Raw genomic sequence first — 18243 nt, forward strand, 5'->3', positions numbered from 1 at the left:
AGATGCATAGGGAACCCTTTCCTCATGGTCAATCTTGGAGGGCATATACTAAATTGCATCTAGTTCATAGTGATATCTTGGGTCCCATGGCGAATCCCTCCATCCAAGGTTCAAGGTATGCTCTTACCTTTGTTGATGATTTTTCAAGGAAAACATGGATATATTTCCTTCATAGTAAGGATCAAGTGCTTGATATGTTTATTGAATTTCATATGTTTGTAGAAAGGCAATCTGGTTCTAAAATTAAGATTCTTCTTACTGAAAATGGAAGAGAATATGTCAATAATTCATTTAACTCTTATTTGAAATCTTTTGGAATTAAACACGAGCTTACCATTCCTTATACACCACAACAAAATGGTGTGGCAGAATGGAAGCATAGGACAATTGTTGAAATGGCTAGATGTTTATTGCATGCAAAAAATATGGATTACAAGTTTTGGGCTGAAGCTATGGCTTGTGAAAATTATTTAATTAATAGAACACCTACCAAATCCTTAAAGGATAAAACTCCTAAAGAAGCTTGGTCTGGTAGAAAGCCTAATTTGTAGAATTTAAGAATTTTTGGTTCCATAGCTTATGTTCACAAACCTAAGGAGAAAATAAAAAAATTAGATGCTAAATCTTCTCCTTTTATTTTTGTTGGTTATGATGAAAATACTAAAGGTTATAGAGTTTACAATCCTATTACTAGCAAGGTAAAAGTTGCAAGAGATGTTTGTATTGCTGAAAAAGGCATTCATGATTGTTCTAAAGTGGAGGATGATGAACTTGCTCAAAGCAAAGTTGTGCTTGTGGAGGACCAACCTCCTTCTCTTAGCCCTACTCCTAATGCATCTCTTTCTATTCCTTCTAGTGATAGTGATGAGGATAATAATAACTCTACTCCTCATGACTCTTCTTCTAGTGATGAATCCATTACTTCTAAAAGACGACCCAAATGGTTTAAATCTTTAATTCAAGATAGTGATGAATACTTAGCTAGGATGGATAGAATTCAAGCTAGAAGAGTTAATTATTGTAATTATGCTTTAATGACTACTATTATGAATTCTAATGATCCTAAAACATTTGATCAAGCTAAAAATCAACCACATTGGCAAAAAGCAATGAAGGAAGAATATGATACTTTAATTTCTAACCAAACTTGGGATTTAGTTCCCTTTCCTCATGGTAAAATTCTTGTTTCTTGCAAGTGGCTTTAAAAAACCAAATTGAATGCTAATAATCAAGTTAGTAAATTTAAAGCTAGATTAGTTGCTAGAGGTTTTTCTCAAATTGAAGGCTTAGATTATACTGAAACTTTTGCTCCTGTTGCTAAAATACCTACAATTAAACTTGTGCTTTCTTTGGCTTCTAGAATGAATTGGCCTATTCACCAAATGGATGTTAAAAGTGTTTTTCTTAATGGTGATTTACATGAAGAAATTTATATGTCTCAACCTCCTAGTTTTATTAAAGAAGGTAATGCACACTTAGTTTGTAAATTAAAGAAATCAATTTATGGATTAAAGCAATCTCCTAGGGAGTGGTATTCAAAGATTAATGCATTCTTTCTTTCTCAAGGCTTTATTAGAAGTAAAAATGATCCTAACTTGTATATTAAACATAGTGAAGATGATAGTATCATTATTATCTTGTATGTAGATGATTTGATTCTTACTTCAAGTTCCAATACTTTGATTTCTGATATTAAGTTTCAACTTAATCAAAAATTTCAAATGACTGATTTAGGTGTTTTACATTATTTCTTAGGAATACAAATTTGGCAAACCTCTAAAGGAATTTTCTTATCTCAAAGTAAATATTCTCAAGATCTCATAGATAAGTTTAACATGAATGATGCTCACCATGTTTCAATTCCTATTGAATTAGGCACTAAGTTAATGCTTGATATGCAAACTCCTCTTGTTGATCCTACTTTGTATAGACAATTAATTGGAGGTTTGAATTATTTAACTCTTACTAGGCCATATATTGCTTATAGTGTTGGTTTGGTTTCAAGATTCATGTCTAAACCTCAACAAACACACTTTAAAGTTTCTAAGAGAATTTTAAGATATATTAAAGGAACTATTAATGTAGGTTTGTTTTATGATGCAAATTCTGATTTTACTTTAAAAGGTTTTACTGATTCCGATCTAGGTGGAGATCCCAATGATGGGAAATCTACTTGTGGTTATTGTTTTTTTGTTGGTTCAGGAGCAATTTCTTAGAATAGTAAAAAGCAACAATCTACCTCTCTTGGATCCACTGAAGCTGAGTACAAAGGTTGCACTAATGCTTCCAAAGAAGCCTTGTGGCTTAGAAGACTACTTGAATATTTGGGTCTACCTCAACATGAACCAACTCAATTGTATTGTGACAACCAAAGTGCCATTGCCTTGGCTAAAAATCTAGTTTTCCATGCAAGGACAAAACACATTTCTCTCCAACACCACTTTATTAGAGAACAAATTGAAGACAAGCAAGTTTCACTCCTCTATTGCAAGGGGGAAGACCAAGTTGTAGATATTTTGACCAAGCCACTTTGTAAAGAAAAGTTCCAATTTCATTGTAAAAATCTTGGATTGCAACCCATTGAAGGGTTTGATGTAAACTCCCCAAGTAAAGCTTAAGGGGGGGTGTTAGAATATTTAATCATTACTTGGCTTAGGTTTATTTGTATTTAGTTTAGGATATTCCTTTGGAATTCCTACATGTAATTTGTCCTCTAGTAAATGGGTGAGGACAAGTCATTTCTTTTGTTTTCCTTTATTAAGGAATATTAGATTTCCTCCATAAGAGGATGTGGACACATGACACACACATTTTATGAATGGTGGCATTCATAGATTTGAGAGTTACTTTGAAACTCCTCTTCTCATCTCTATTTAAGAGATGTCTCCTCTCTCATTTCTTCTTAATTAAATTATTGTAAAGAGCTTCTTCTCTCTCTCTCTCTCTCTCTCTCTCTCTCTCTCTCTCTCTCTCTCTCTCTCTCTCTCTCATTTTAGGCATTGCCTCATTCATAATATCACAAGGGGTTTTTCTTTGCTTTTCCCCTTTCAAAAGTTCTTATGCCTCCTTCTTCACATTTGGGTGATTGCTCCAAGGTTTTTTGCATTTCTCTTGGTAACATTTACTTTATCAATAAACTTACTTGGATTTTATTATTCTTTCCTTGCTCTTGTATTTCCTTTCAGTATTGATGATGGACCAGTTGCAAAAAAAGACTTCAATGACAAGTGGAACCTTTCCACTACCAAATCTAGTAAGGAGAAGGGCAGAGAAGGTCTTACTTGGTGTTTTCCACCTGAGGGATGGATAAAGGCCAACTTTGATGGGACTTCTAAGGGGAATCCACGTAAAGCTGGTTATTGGGGCATTGTCAGGAATTTTGCTGGAAGTTTCCTAGTGGCAGTTGTTGGTCCTTTGAGGAGTCAAACCAGTCATTTTGCTGAAGCCTCAGCTACGTTGAATACTCTAATTATTGCTAAGAACCTTAATCATGATAAATTATGGCTTGAGGGAGACTCACTTAATATTATTAAGTGTTTGAAGGGGGAAACCGAGCCATCATGGTCCATTGAAAACATTATTTTAAAAGCCAGGGAAATTATTGCTAGTTTTAAAGTAATAATAATAGAACATGTCTTTAGAGAGAAAAATATGGTGGTGGACTGTCTGGCGAACCTAGGTGTTAACTCCAAATCTCAAATAATTTGGCATGGGGAAGACATTAATATGAGTATTAAAGAGCTCCTCAGAAAGGATAGATTTACGGGGAAAGAAGGACCGCATAATCATGATAGTTGATATGAGTAATTTATGCATTGATAGAAAGGTAATAATTACTTGGAAAAGTGGTAGAATCCCAATCAAATATAATATCACTCCGTACACTTTGTGGGTCATCTTTTTCAAAATTTTGAGAGACAACGGGAAGAAAGTTTTGAGTTTGCAGAAGAACAGAGGTGAAAGTCTAAAATTGAATATGGGAGGTGATTTAAGGAGGGAGGAACCAGACAACATGTCCAGATGGAAGGATATGCCAAAAGTTTGGGCAAAGTTGGAAAAAGGATCCCTAACAAGTTTCATAGAGAAGCTAGTTGATTACGACAAGGTAGGGTTAATCTCGCAGTCTCCAAAATTTCTGAAAATTGGAGTAATGGGTCCTTTAAAATCTATGGTGTGAGCTTCAAATTGGATGCAGACCTCATCGCGACTGTGATAGGTATGCCCCACTTAGGTTTGAATTTTTTTAGAGATCTTAAATTTTCCAATAATGCGGTAAGTCTTTTCCTGCGTAAGGAAAAGGAGAGGGCTAAAATTGGAAAAGCCATAGGGGGTTATTATGAAGCCTCCAATATCAAGAAAATCTAGGGCTGGGTTTTGAATGCCATCATGGAATACATAACTATTGAGGGCCACTTTTCCAAGGCCCACACTTATCACTTTGTGTTATTAAACCACTTCAAGCATGAGAAAAGGGTCTCCCTACCCTACTATCTCTTCAAGTCTCTGTCTAGGTCTCTCAATAAACACATCAAGAATCCCTCGAATCTGGTGCTCCATTGTGGGCTCCTGTTGCTCATTTATGAGCACTGTAAAACCCTTGCCATGCAAGAAAATAAGAGGTTATCTACTTCTCCAGGGAAAGGCAAGAGAAAGCTGGAGGAAGGTGAACCTAGCAAGGAGGAGGCTAGTTCTAGAAAAAAAGCAAGACTGCCACTGGGATGAAAGCCCATGATGAAAAGAATGACACAAAAGAAACTGGAAAAGAGGGAAGTGAAATGGAAACGGATGAGTCAGAGGGTGAGGACAGTTGGAAAGATGAGGATGTGGGTGCAGAGGATGAAGAAGGTGAGAACGAGTCTGACAATGATAGCCCAATTCACAGTGCTAGCTTAGGCAACGACAACAGCCAACCTATGGTGGATTTGGATGATAAGGATAATGAAGAAAAAGATTTGAATTTTGAGAGGGAGAATAACAAGGAACCTGAGAAGGATACGGCTAAGGATAGTTTGAGTGAGGATAAGGAAAGCACTGGAGAAGGGTTATTCCTGGATAACCTTAAAAAACTCACTGAGGCTAGATTGGGTTATGACAGATGGACATATGAACTATTGAAGATCCTAGAAAAAAATGGGAAATAGATGGATGAGAAAAGGAAGGAAGATGACAGGAATCAGAAGCAACAAAAGCAAGACATGGAGGAAAAATTTAAAAAAATGGCAGCTCAGATTGACTATCTGGAAGAAGGGAAAGTGGCGATGAAAAACCTGCTGGGTATTATCTCGAATATCTTATCTGCTATTACAAAGAACCTAGAGGATATTTCAAAGGTCCTTGATAACTCTAGCTCTCCCAAATCGGTGGTGGACCTTGACATGCATGAAGATGCAATCGAGATTAGAAGTGGGGAAGCTACACCTGGTGGAGCAGCAAAGAGAACTAGCGTGAGTGTTAAGAAAGTTGTTGCTGCTTCTGCTAAGGATATCCCTAATCTTAGGGATAATATCAAAGACCTGTATGGGATTAGCAGTAACTTGGCTAATGCCCTAAAAAATATAAATTAGTTCCTTTTGTTGGGTCTGGCTGGTTTTTTGGGGCTTTTAGCTGGTTTTTTCTAGTTATTTTGCTAGTTTTCCTAATGTTTGTTCCTCCTGGTTTCTTAATGCTTTTATCTTGTAAGGTCCTTTTGTAAAGGGTTTCAGGGCCCCTTCAAAACTTGCTTTTACTTTAATAAAAAACACTTCATGCACTATGTCTTCCTTGTTATTTCTGAAAAAGATCCTAATACGGGCCCACCTTGCTATTGCTCATGTTCAAAAAGGTAATCGCTACAAGAAGACAAAACCATTTACCAAATTGTCACATCAATAAGTTGGCTAGCTAATTGTTTGTAGTCTTTATTCCTCGTTTAAATATATCTTGCTCCATTCATTGTATTCTTCATCAGATGGCCACTTAAAACTCATGACCTCATTAACTTTTTCCCTATATGGAGTATACTTTACATCAACTTGATTTTCTTCTCTTTCAAAAAACTCAAAGAATGTCCCTGTGCATACAATTTTATCCATGCTATTCTCTAGCAAATCAGTATCCAAATCCTCACAAATTAGTTCCACTTGAGTGTTAATGATTCTCTTTGCCTCTTCCTTCCATAACTACAAAAGCTTGACAACTCCATTCTCATCCAAAATCTTTGGCAGAAGTGTATCATTTAACTCATTGAAACTCCTCATCAACTCTCTTATTTTTCTCTCAATACTTTCTGGTTGGATTTGAGCTTCTTACATTGAATTCACCAACAAATAGGTTGGTTGAAGTGTAAGTGGCCTCTCAACATGATATTTAGAAGCTATTGACATTAGTCTAAGATCATTTTCCCTTTGTAACCATTTGGTAAATAAAGGTATTTCCACCTCTTTATCCTGATCAAAACCTTGAATATTAACCAAAAAAGAATATAAAGAATGAATACTATTCAATCTGATGTCAACCTTTTCATTTAAATGAGTTAATACAGAGCTAACTATTTCTCTTTGCTCGAAGGCAGACTGGTCCTTTGATTCCTTTGGTTTATTCTCCAATTTTGTGATCTTATCCAACAATTGAGCCTTTGTTGGATCAGTTGACCTGGTTGGTTCTTCAACAAATGGCTCCGATGAAGAACACTGAGTGGATGCATCAACAAGGGTAATAGGAGGAGACCTTGATATTGAAGGTGTTGAAGTAGTTATAGGGGCAACAGGGGATGCTTCCAATTGTTTCTATTCCAGAAGTTGAACCTTATATTGCAACTCAATATATCTCTATTACACCTTGTTATATTTTGCAAATACTTGTTCATATTTTCTTTGGTATTCTTCTCTATCTACCTTTTCCCTCTTAGTTGTCTCATGGGCCAATTTAGCCACATCCATAGTTGAATTTGAAGCTTCCACATTTGAAGTATCTACAACTCTCCTAATTATTAGGCTTCCCATCAAATTAGGGTTGATATCATCAATATCAGGTCTTCTAGGCCCTTGTTTTAATGACCAAATGGCTAGTGTGGCATAATATTGCATAGATTCAGATCCTTTTAATGCCAACCTAGCTTCTTCTTTAGAGTTGAAAGGTTTCTATTTTTATTTTTTGATGGCATCAAAGGCCATTATGTTAGCAATATCCCACTCAGATAGAATTAGGAACCCTGCTTGGCTGATGATTCTTCTACCTTCTTCAGCAGTGATTCTTCTAAATTCTTCCATCATCTCACCCTTTACTTCATCCTGATTCTCCTGGTCAATTTTATCTGGCTTTTGAGATTTCCTTTCTTCACACCTCCTTTTGTTTTGATCAATCTTCATCTTCCATACTAGCTGCAAGAAAGCTTGGCTTTGTACAAAAGCCTCATCTTCAATAAATTTATCAGATGCCTCTTTTCTTGCATCTCTGAAAGCTCTTCCTTGTATATCTAGTGGAGCAAGGTCCAAATATAATGACCCTGGTGGAGATGGGATTCCAACATGCAACTCTTCATCAGTAAGTGTGAGATTTTTCTAAGATCAAGGACTCAATGAAAAATACAATAGAGAGACAAAATATTGATAGGAATAAATTGTATTCTATCAAGAGAAAATACTGATCAACTGGATCATCAATTGTCACATACAATGAATATTGATAACTAAATAATGAACAGTGCGTACCAAATCGGTACTGAGAGGGGGGGGGTTAATCAGTATAGGCACAAAAACTTCTCCTGAACTGGTTTGACTGCAAACAGTGAACTTGACTGGCAATCACTAACACCGGTCAGAACCAGATTACTACCGGTTAAGCACAATGAGGCTGTGAAAGATATAAACCGGAAACACTTATCTTTCCACACAACATACACCCTCATTTCCACATTATCCTTGTGCATAAACAAGTAATCTATCATTTAAAATGTAATAACTTGCTAGATCGACATGATTCACCACTTGACATAAAACAACAAAACACCACATGAAAAGGACATCACATATGACACACATATTTTTCACGTGGAAACCCAACTGAGAAAAACCACGGTGGGGATGAATACCCACAAGTTGTTTTTGAACTCTTTAGAAGTCTGCTCTATTAGGAGCCTAGTCCGGTTAAAGACTGTTACAATAGGTTCTGTTAGGAACCGATCCTGTTAGGGATCACCTGGTTGAGGGATGGCTAGAATACCTGGTTAAGAGTTAAACCCTGTTAGGGGTTACCTTGTTAGAGGATTTTATGAACTCAATGGCTTTGAGTCACCCTGTTAAAGGATTTGCAGCAAGCTAGTTAAAGCTACCCTGTTAAGGGATTTTCCAATTGTTGAAGTGATTAGAGATCAACAGGTATTACAATGATCTAGTAATAACACTCAATGCCAATGCAGACCTAGTTTCATTCCTTCCTTCTGCACACACTTTGCAGGTATCAATTCTCTTATTTGGTCTGGCAAGAATCAAGTATCTCTGCACTTAGATACACACCCAACATTTTCCAACAACCTCAACATCAAACACAACATCGACCTTATAGGAAATAGATAGGTCAGTAGCATAAACCCTAAACCCTAAACATTTACATTGAGCAATTCAGTCGGTTCAATCCTGGCCATTGAACACTTTGCATTTGAATACAACGGTCTTGAACAGATCTCAAGATATTCTCCATCATTCGTTCTTCATCACTTCTTGAAGGTGATAACCCATCACACGTTCTTCATTGTTTGTAGGGACTTCACACATTCCCAAGGTAGATAGGATCAATCCCCTTCATGCAAGATCCTTTACGTGCATGAGCCTGGTGTGGCAACACGATCTGATCTCCATTACAATGCTAACTCATCACACAATGCCATTAGTTGAATCACATAGGCTCGAAACACTTCAGCCAGAAACCCTGAGGCTGGAACTACCAACCGGTAGTCATACCATATTAAACCTTGAAAGAGAACATTCCATCACTTGGAAAAACGTACCGGTTCACAACATTATACTGGTTCACTTTTCCAGTTGCTTAACTTTAATAAACCAGTTCACTCTTCAACATATTACCGATTCACTCTTCAGCATATTACCAATTCTTTCTGTTATCACTATTTAAAAATGGGTATACTTCTTCCATAATTGGCTAAAAGTCTACAAAAAAAAAATTGAGTCTGGTATGGTCTTGTTGCCTCTGATTGTCTTAGGTCAGAAGAGGGTTTAAGGTTTGAGTTCTAACCCTTCCAGTTTTTGAGAATCATGTTCTAAATCTGCGTTACTTTTTCCACTTAGGGAAGGCTCCATTTTTCATGAGAAGTGTCCCCCCTTCTTATTTCTCCCTAGGTGGGTCTAGCAGTGCTTTATTTTCTCTAAGCCTTTCCTAAAGTTCTTAAATTTTAATCGAGCTTCCTAACCATCATGTAGGTTCTTTTTAATCTAACGACGTGCATGAATTCACAGTTCAAGGACACCCATGAGTTACCATTCACGAAATGGTGAAAGGCGGAAGTGGGTCCGGCATCCAGGTTTTAACTAAGGTAAAGATCAATCATGTTCCTTTTGATCGAATGGTTGGCACTATTTCGCAACCCTAAGGTGACCAAGAGTTAACCTTCATGAAATATCGAAGTGACATGGCAACCACTTGGTCGGTGTCATGGCAGAACAGATGGATCAGACTGCTAACGAAAAAGCGACTTGTCAGATGCACGTGGAAGTTTTTTGACAAATAAATGATTGACACGTCAGTTTCCTTTACTAGTCGATGACCAAGTTGGATAGTGCTGAGTCAAAGAGCCCACTTTCACCAGGTTAGGTTTGTTAAAAGGTGGTTATCTCAAGGAGGATCTGATGGTGGGGGCCATTTCGCAGGCCGAAGATGCAGGGTAATTACTATTCACGAAACAGCGAAAACCGCTAGCCTTAAATGCTTGGTGCGCAGTTAGTGGGGTAAACCGCCAGTCACTGGACAAGATAAAGATCGATCAAGTTCTTTTTGATCGGATGACTCACGTGGTTTTGCTGGATAAACATGCACGATGTTTAGCTTTCGCGAAATAGCGAAAGAGATCTGAGCCCATTGCCAAATGAAGAGCAATCAACAAAGTAAAGGGTGTGAAAGTTCCGCTTGATCTGATGGTCGGTGTGTTTTTGCTCAATGAAGATGTGTGGATTTTAGGCTTCACGAAATGGCGAAACAACAAAGTGATAGAAACACTCAGACATTTTATGATCCGTTGGAGCCAAAATTTTGAATTTATTTGTGAATTCAATTCTGAGGTGATGGCTGAAGCATGTGGTGTTAATGTCGCAGTTAAGAGCCTGATTGCTGTATATACGCTCACATCAATTGAATGTAGGTATCATTTCAAAGAGTTGTTGCAGAAAAGCTGGTGCAGAGCAGAGTTCTTCAGGCCAAAAATAGGTTTTCTTGTGTTTTGCTTACCAGTTACTTGAAAAATTGATGAACTGTGGTTTTATTCTGTTAAAGAATTGCTTTGATTAGTAATTGAAATACTTGCATATCATTGAGATGGCACCTAGAAGGGATTTCATAGGGAAGGTTAATTACCAGGAGAGGGCAATTTGTGACGACTTCTTGGAACAATTGTCTATGTCCACAAATGTAGCAGATAAAGTTAAGGAATTAGTGCCCAAGGCTCCTCGTTTGAGAATAGGAGAAGGATTATATGACAAGGGCAATTGGTTGAGAGATCCATAGATAGGGTTGTCTGGTTTAGGTCTATTCAAGGTTGGTTTTGGTATGCGACACTTCCCTGCCCCAATGAGCAGTATTTGGGAGTTGGATGTAGGTAAATTGGTGGTCCTTGGAGTTTTCATGGATGTGGATTTCCTAACTTAGATTGCACACAATTATGACCTTCTCACCAAAAGTGTTAGGGATGTAAATGGAAAAACCCTCATTGAAGTCAACGATGATGAATTCAGAAACGTATTTGGGCTCAGTGAGGTGTCCAATTATTTGGAGCCCATTAATTTTGAATCATTTGCTCAAGTCTACAGTGCACAGAGGAATCATCTTAGAAATGGTCCTCTTAAAGAATTTTTTGTCAAAATAGGAGGATTGATTGTTGTAGGACCTAATACCATGGAGCCTTTCTCCCTAAATTGGTTCACTCTTAGAGCCAAAGGATTATACTAGTCACTCTACCAGATTTTTGGAGAAGATACTGAAGTGAACATGCCAACCCATTACATTTTAAAGATAGCACAAATTTTAAGTCCCTCTCTGGTAGTAACATTTGATTATGCCCCCTACATCATTGATGCAATCCATGAAGGCTTGATAGAGATAAAGTATGGCAAGGTGGATAGGCCTTTTGGATGGTACTCCCTTCTCATGCATCTTTTTCTATTCAAGGGTGGTGACTACTTTGCCAATGAAATGGATCTAGTGAGGGAAAAGGATGGGGAGAAAATGCCAGTTCAACTATGGAGCACAGTGTTGTCATGGGACAGGGAGGATGCTAGCTACCTAAAGTTTGATAAATGATTTGCATCTAAAATTAGAATTCTCTCATGCTCAGAGAATCCAAGGGCCCCTAAAGCTCTTTTGGAGTTCCTTAGGCCTAAGGAGTTCGCTGAAGAAATCAAAATTGTCCACAATTGGGGTGACATATACTTGTACCCTGTTTTCACAGTGTATGGTTTCAGAGGCACTCCATTTTTGTTACCTTATCAGGTCCCATTGAAAATAGGAATTGCAGCGGTCCTTAGGCAGATTGGGGGTGTACAAGAGGCGGAGCTATCTAATAGAGGAAAAGGGACCATTTTCCCAACAGTAACAATAGCATATCAATTTGTAATTACTAAGGGTGGGTGGAAGTGCTTTGAGGAGTTCTTTCAACAATACTAGTTGTCCACTACAGTGTCAAGGTTTTCTGACCCTGAAGATTTCTTTAATGGTATGTTTAGGAAAAGGGCAGTATGCAAAGGCAAACCTCACCAATTCCAGTTCCTTGAAGACCTCATCAGAAATGAGTTTGATTTGGATGAGCAGGAGCCGAGGAAAGAGAAATGGGTGGCCTACAAGAAGGCTCTTGATTTTGTACACCAATTCGACAATAGCTATGACCCTTTATCTAGTTTTCACCCCTTTGAGGAAAAGGCAAAATTCCTAATTCTTTTCTTTGAGGATGTAATGCAAACATTAAAGGAGAAGAGGGAAGTAGTGATTAAAAATAACCCTAAGAAGGCAAGATTAGTTCTAGCTAGGTCTACATCTGCTAAATAAATCCCTCCTGGAGATTATGTACTACATAGAAAATCCAAGTACAGTGTGTTGGTTCTAGCAACAGGGGAGCCTTCTACTTCAAGAGGGAAGAGGAAAATACAAGATGTCATTGACATTCAGGATTCCCCAAAGAAGCAAAGGGTGGGAAAGGAAGTGTAAACTAATGAGCCCCTGCATTCCCCATCTCAATCCCCCATTCATATAGGAGATGAGCAGGCAGTAGTTGAACAATTGTTGCAGTTAGGGAGTCTCGGGGAGATCACCTATACATATGATGAAATAGAAGATGGAATGCAAAAGGAGCTAGAAGATGCTGAGATGAACATAACCACCAATGAGTTCAAAGGCCAGGAATTAGATCCTACTATTGAACAGGCCAGTAAGGAATTCTTGGCTGATAGCAACTTTGTTACCTCAGGAGCTTTTATGCAATTTGTGTGGAAGCAGAATATTGATAAGTTCAATGCCAGATCTGAGAAGAGGAAGAATGAGCAGCCCCACAAGGATGTAGCTATGGTGGAGGAAGAAATAAAACAAGAAATGGTTATTGAATTTAAGACCATCACTCCTGAGAAAGGAAGGGAAATGGTAGCAAAGGCTGCTATCCTTATCCTCCCTGAATGGGATATAGCAGATGCCTTGGTTTTAGAGGTAGTCAGAAAAGAGACCAAGCCTATGGAAGGAGTAACCTTCAGCAAGGATAATGTTGCCCTGGTCATGTGGTCTCTAAAAAGAGATGAAAATAAAAGGAGAAAGGATACCCCAGAGTCTAGCTACCTTGGAGGTATGATAGTAAAGAGGGTACAAAATACTGGAGTGGTGGAGGCTGCTAGCACAATCTTGGAAACTACAAAATTTAGTGTTGCGGTGGTAGAGAAAGAAGCAAAGGAAAGGGAAGATCTCCAATCTAAGTTAGAGACAGTCTTAAAAGCTTACAATGATGCCAAAGAAGAGATAGTAAGCCGAGATAGCATTCTTCTCCTACACAGCCTCCACCTACTATCCCTATCATTGAATTCCCACCTTCTCCTACACCTTTTGGTTCCCAATCAGCTGAGATCACTCAATAGGAGTTGGAAAAGCTAAAACAGGCTCAAACCCTATTTGCAAATAAGTATGAAGAGAGAGTGAGGGCCACAATTTTGAGTTTTGCTGACACTATAGGATCCTCATTAGTGTATAACAACATGAATAAATTTTTGGATATGTGGAATGAACTCAATGGAGACAGGGCTATTCTAATACCCATTTTGGACAAGTGGATGCCTAGGGAGGTGGACCTAGGACTTATATGTGTATCCTATGATGAGGCAGGGGCTGAACCCATTATCAAATCCACTTGTGAAATGACAAAGGATCTGACAAAACTAGCAGAAGGAAGAGATAATGCAAAAAGGGAGATCAATTTGTATAAAAAAGAATACACTGAGCAGAAATTTGAATTATTTCTCGGGGGTTTTGCCAGTCCAGCTCAATTGAAGGACAAACAAGTATGGATTAATGAATTAGGAGCCAACCTATCATTAAGGGTAAAGGGAATCATTAACACAGATGATACTTCCCTACTTGTTAGAACAATTGAGGAGATAGAGAAAATAAAGTCACACTATGGCTTTCTAAACTCAGAAGTCAATAAAATAAGAAACTCTTGGAAGAGATTGGCCAAGATAAGAGGGAAAGTTATTAACTTCTCATGGCCTGCTGATGACATGTATGAAGAGTGGACAAGAAAGTATGTGGTGCCAGATGTAGAGGTTCAAGAAGAAGCTGCAGAGTGACAACTGATGAAAGGGGCCGTTAGAAAATGAAAAGGACTTGTAATTTCTTGTTGAAACAAGAAGATTGTTGTAACAAACTATTTTGGAAAAGGTCTGAAGCTTGTATGCATCCATACTATTATAAATGGATACCAAGACTAGTTAGAGGGTGATCACAAGAATTTTGTAAAGAAACTCTGTAGAAATATATCTGGGTTTTTCTAGTTATTACAGAGAATATTTTGAGTTTTGTAAGACTTTTAAAAAATGAATATCAATATACAGATCATAAACTTTCGAGCCTAAAATTTGTGTTTTCTTCTGGTGTGCTTTCAATAATTTACTGGTTTCATTTGAGTAATCTAGGGTTATTCAGTTGAACATGGATTGTAATGCAATCTTTATGGATATGTTTCTTAGCTTTTCTCTTTAGGAGAGGAATTAAATATGCATGAAATATCTCTGTCAGTAGGTTATTTTGTTGGAAACTTTGAATTTGATAAACATTGTTTAGTTTAACAAGGAAGGACTCTTATATATGTCAAGCATGTATGGGGTTAATAGAAGCCGAAGTGATGAGATGCATGGGGATGTTTAATTGTGAAATCCTTGCTTAATTTAGATGACTTTGTAACTTGGATAAGGCACTAGTATCAGTTGTAGTTTTCTTTATATATCTCTTGAGGATCAATACTGAAAATGAGCATAAGTTTTCCTTCATTATTTCAGTTTATGTTGAGGCGATAAAATCCACTAGTTTTTGGACACTGGTTTACTATGGATCTCGTTTAAAGTGTGAATTTATTCACAAAAGGTATACTCACCTGGACTTTGGATAAGTTCAAAGTGTAGAAGGTTCTTGAAACCTTGTCATATGTTACTCTAAGATCCTTTTTTCCTTGATCTCTTCATTTGCAGACAGAGTTATTCATTTTCTTACAGGGGATAAGAGGGAATTCGAATTTGAGACTAACACTTTCTTCAACATATTGACATCAATGACAATACAATATCATCATGTCAACATACTTTGCACATATGCCAACAATCTCCCCCTTTGGCATTGATGGCAATATACAAAGATATCTCTCTTTCTGTACATTTTCTCTGCTTCACATCTTCTCCCCCTTTAACAACAATGCCAAAGTGGAGGTACGAGCCTCCCTGTTCCACTATGCTGCTCCCCCTGAGGAGTAGTATCCTTCAACACATCAATCTTAAAAAAGATATACTAGTTCTCATCATTATACCAGTTCACTTTGCTAGTTGCTTAACTTCAATAAACCCGTTCACTCTTCATCATGTTACCGGTTCACTCTTCAGCATAATACAGTTCTCTTTCAGCATATTACCGGTTCTCTCCTGACTATATTACCAGTTCATTCTTTTAGCATATTGACATCAATGACAACACAATATCATCATGTCAACATATTCTGCACATATGCCAACAATCTCCCCCTTTGGCATTGATGGCAATATACAAAGATATCTCTCTTTCTGCATCACATCTTCTCTTTAATTCTACAGATATCTTTTCCACTTCACATCTTCTCCCCCTTTGACAACAATGCCAAAGTGGAGGCACAAGTTTCCCTATTCCACTATGCTGCTCCCCCTAAGGAGTAGCATCCTTCAACACATCAATCTTGAAAAGATATAGCAAAGTAAGATTTGACTGATGTGGAGCACAAACCTTTAGATTACCTCTTGAAGGGGCAGCACCCCTAATTCACCTCTCAAATAGGTAAAAGTAGCCTTCGGTAGAGGCTTGGTGAATATATCTACTAACTGCTCCTTACTGGAAACATGTTCCAATATCACCTCTTTGTTCTAAACCTTTTCTCTCAAGAAATGATACTTGAGTTCAAAGTGCTTGGTTCTAGCATGTAAAAATGGATTCTTGGAAATGTTAATTGCACTTGTATTATCACAAAATATACTTACCGGTTCAGATACAAGAACTTGGAAGCCATTCAATACATGCTTCATCCAAATAGTCTGGGTGCAGTTCATAAAAGCTGCAACATACTCCGCTTCTGCTGTAGACTGAGATATACAACTCTTCTTTTTACTCATCCATGAGACCAGTCTACCACCGAGAAAGAATGTACCATCGATTGTGCTCTTCCAGTCATCCACAATACCAACCCAATCAGCATTTGTGAACACTTTCGGGTTGAAATCATCATTGTATGGATACCATAATCCATAGTCAATAGTTCCCTTCAGATATCTAAGAATCCACTTGATTTCTACCAAGTGGGATTCTCTTGGGATTTTCTGAAACTGAGCAGTAATACCCACTGTATGTGCAATGTCCAGTTTGCTATGCACTACACAATGCAACTTACCAATCATTGATCTGTATTCCTTCTCATTTACCAATGCTAAGCCATCCTCTTTTGATAGTTTACAACCAGTCACCATTGGTGTACCAATAGGTTTGTTGTCTTCCATGCCAAAGGTCTTCAACACCTCTTTGACATACTTGGACTGATTAATAAAGATTCCATCTTTCATTTGCTGAATCTATAGTCCAATGAAGAACTTAATCTCCCCTATGAGTGACATCTCAAATTCCTTCTTCATCTCATCTACAAAGTCATGACTCATCTTGTCATCTCCACCAGAGATTATGTCATCAACAAATACTTCACAAATCAAAATCTGATCTCCTTCTGATTTCAAGTAGATATTGCTATCTTCACTTGTTCTTTCAAATCCAATCTTCACAAGATGGGAGTGCAAGCATTCATACCATGCTCTAGGTGCCTGCTTCAATCCATACACACCATGTCACTGTCTTCTGATAGGGAAAACCCATCTGGTTGCTCTATATGCACCTCCTCTTCAAGTATTCCATTTAGAAATGCATATTTTACATCCATTTGGTATACCTTGAATCGTTTAAAAGCTGCATATGCAAGAAGCATATGAACTCCTTCCAATCTTGCTACTGGAGCAAAAGTTTCTCCATAGTCTTCTCCTTCTTCTTGGGCATATCCTTTGCATACTAGTCTGGCTTTGTTCCTTACCACTGTGCCATCCTCATTTAGTTTATTTCAAAAGACCTATTTGGTTCCAATGAAAATTTTATGCTCCGGTCTGGGTACCAAAGAACATGTACCATTCTTTTCTATCTGGTTAAGTTCCTCTTCCATTGCCTTAATCCAATCTTCATCTTTATGTGTCTCTCTGAATGATTTAGGCTCAAATTTAGAGATCATAAATGAGTTTTCTCTGACCTTTCTTCTTGTAAGAATTCCTGCATCTTTGTCTCATATGATCTGCTTTAGATCATGATTGAGTTTTACATATCTAGGTATATTATTAACAGATTCCTCATGCTTTTCTTTTTCAACCTCATCTTCATCAGCATCAACATCCACCAGTGTAGGAGCACAATTACTGGTACTGGGCTGATTTGCAATCGGTTCCCAGAAGGTTACTACTGGCTCATCTCCTACATCCTCACTGTCAGTTTCCTCAGGTTTCTCAGAGTTTTCATCAATCCTAACATTGATGCTTTCAATGATTCTCTGAGTCCTATTATTGAAACATTTGAGAGCTTTACTCTTGGTGGAATATCCTAGGAATATTCCCTCATCATATTTTGCATCGAACTTGCTCTGATGTTCACTTCTCTTGATATAACATTTGCTACCAAATACTCTAAAGTAGCTTACCACTGGTGTCTTATTGGTCCAGTACTCATAAGGAGTCTCATCCTTTCCTTTCTTGATGAGTACCCAGTTCATTGTGTAGACTGCAGTGCTCACCACTTCTCTCCAAAAGGTGTGAGCAACCTTTCCTTGGATCAACATAGTTCTAGTTGCTTCTACCATAGTCCGGTTATTTCTTTCTACTAGGCCATTCTGATGTGGAGTCCGGGGGGCAGACAGTTGCCTCTTGATGCTATTCTCTTCACAATATTTGTTGAATTCACCGGAAGTGAATTCCCCTCCTTGATCAGTTCTAAGCCATTTGATTCTTCTACCACTTTCATTTTCTACTAGTGCTCTAAAAGCTTTGAACTTTCAAAAGGCTTCAGACTTGTCCTTCAAGAATGTGACCCAAATCATTCTTGAGCAATCATCTATAAGAATCATAAAATACCTATCTCCCTGCATGCTCCTAGTTTTCATAGGACCACACAAATCAGTATGCACAAGCTCAAGTAAATTGTCTGCAGTGAAAGATTTACCTTTGAAAGTTGAGGAAGACATTTTCCCCAGTTGAC

This window comes from Cryptomeria japonica, chromosome 10 (assembly GCF_030272615.1).
Source record: "Cryptomeria japonica chromosome 10, Sugi_1.0, whole genome shotgun sequence".
NCBI lineage: Eukaryota > Viridiplantae > Streptophyta > Pinopsida > Cupressales > Cupressaceae > Cryptomeria > Cryptomeria japonica.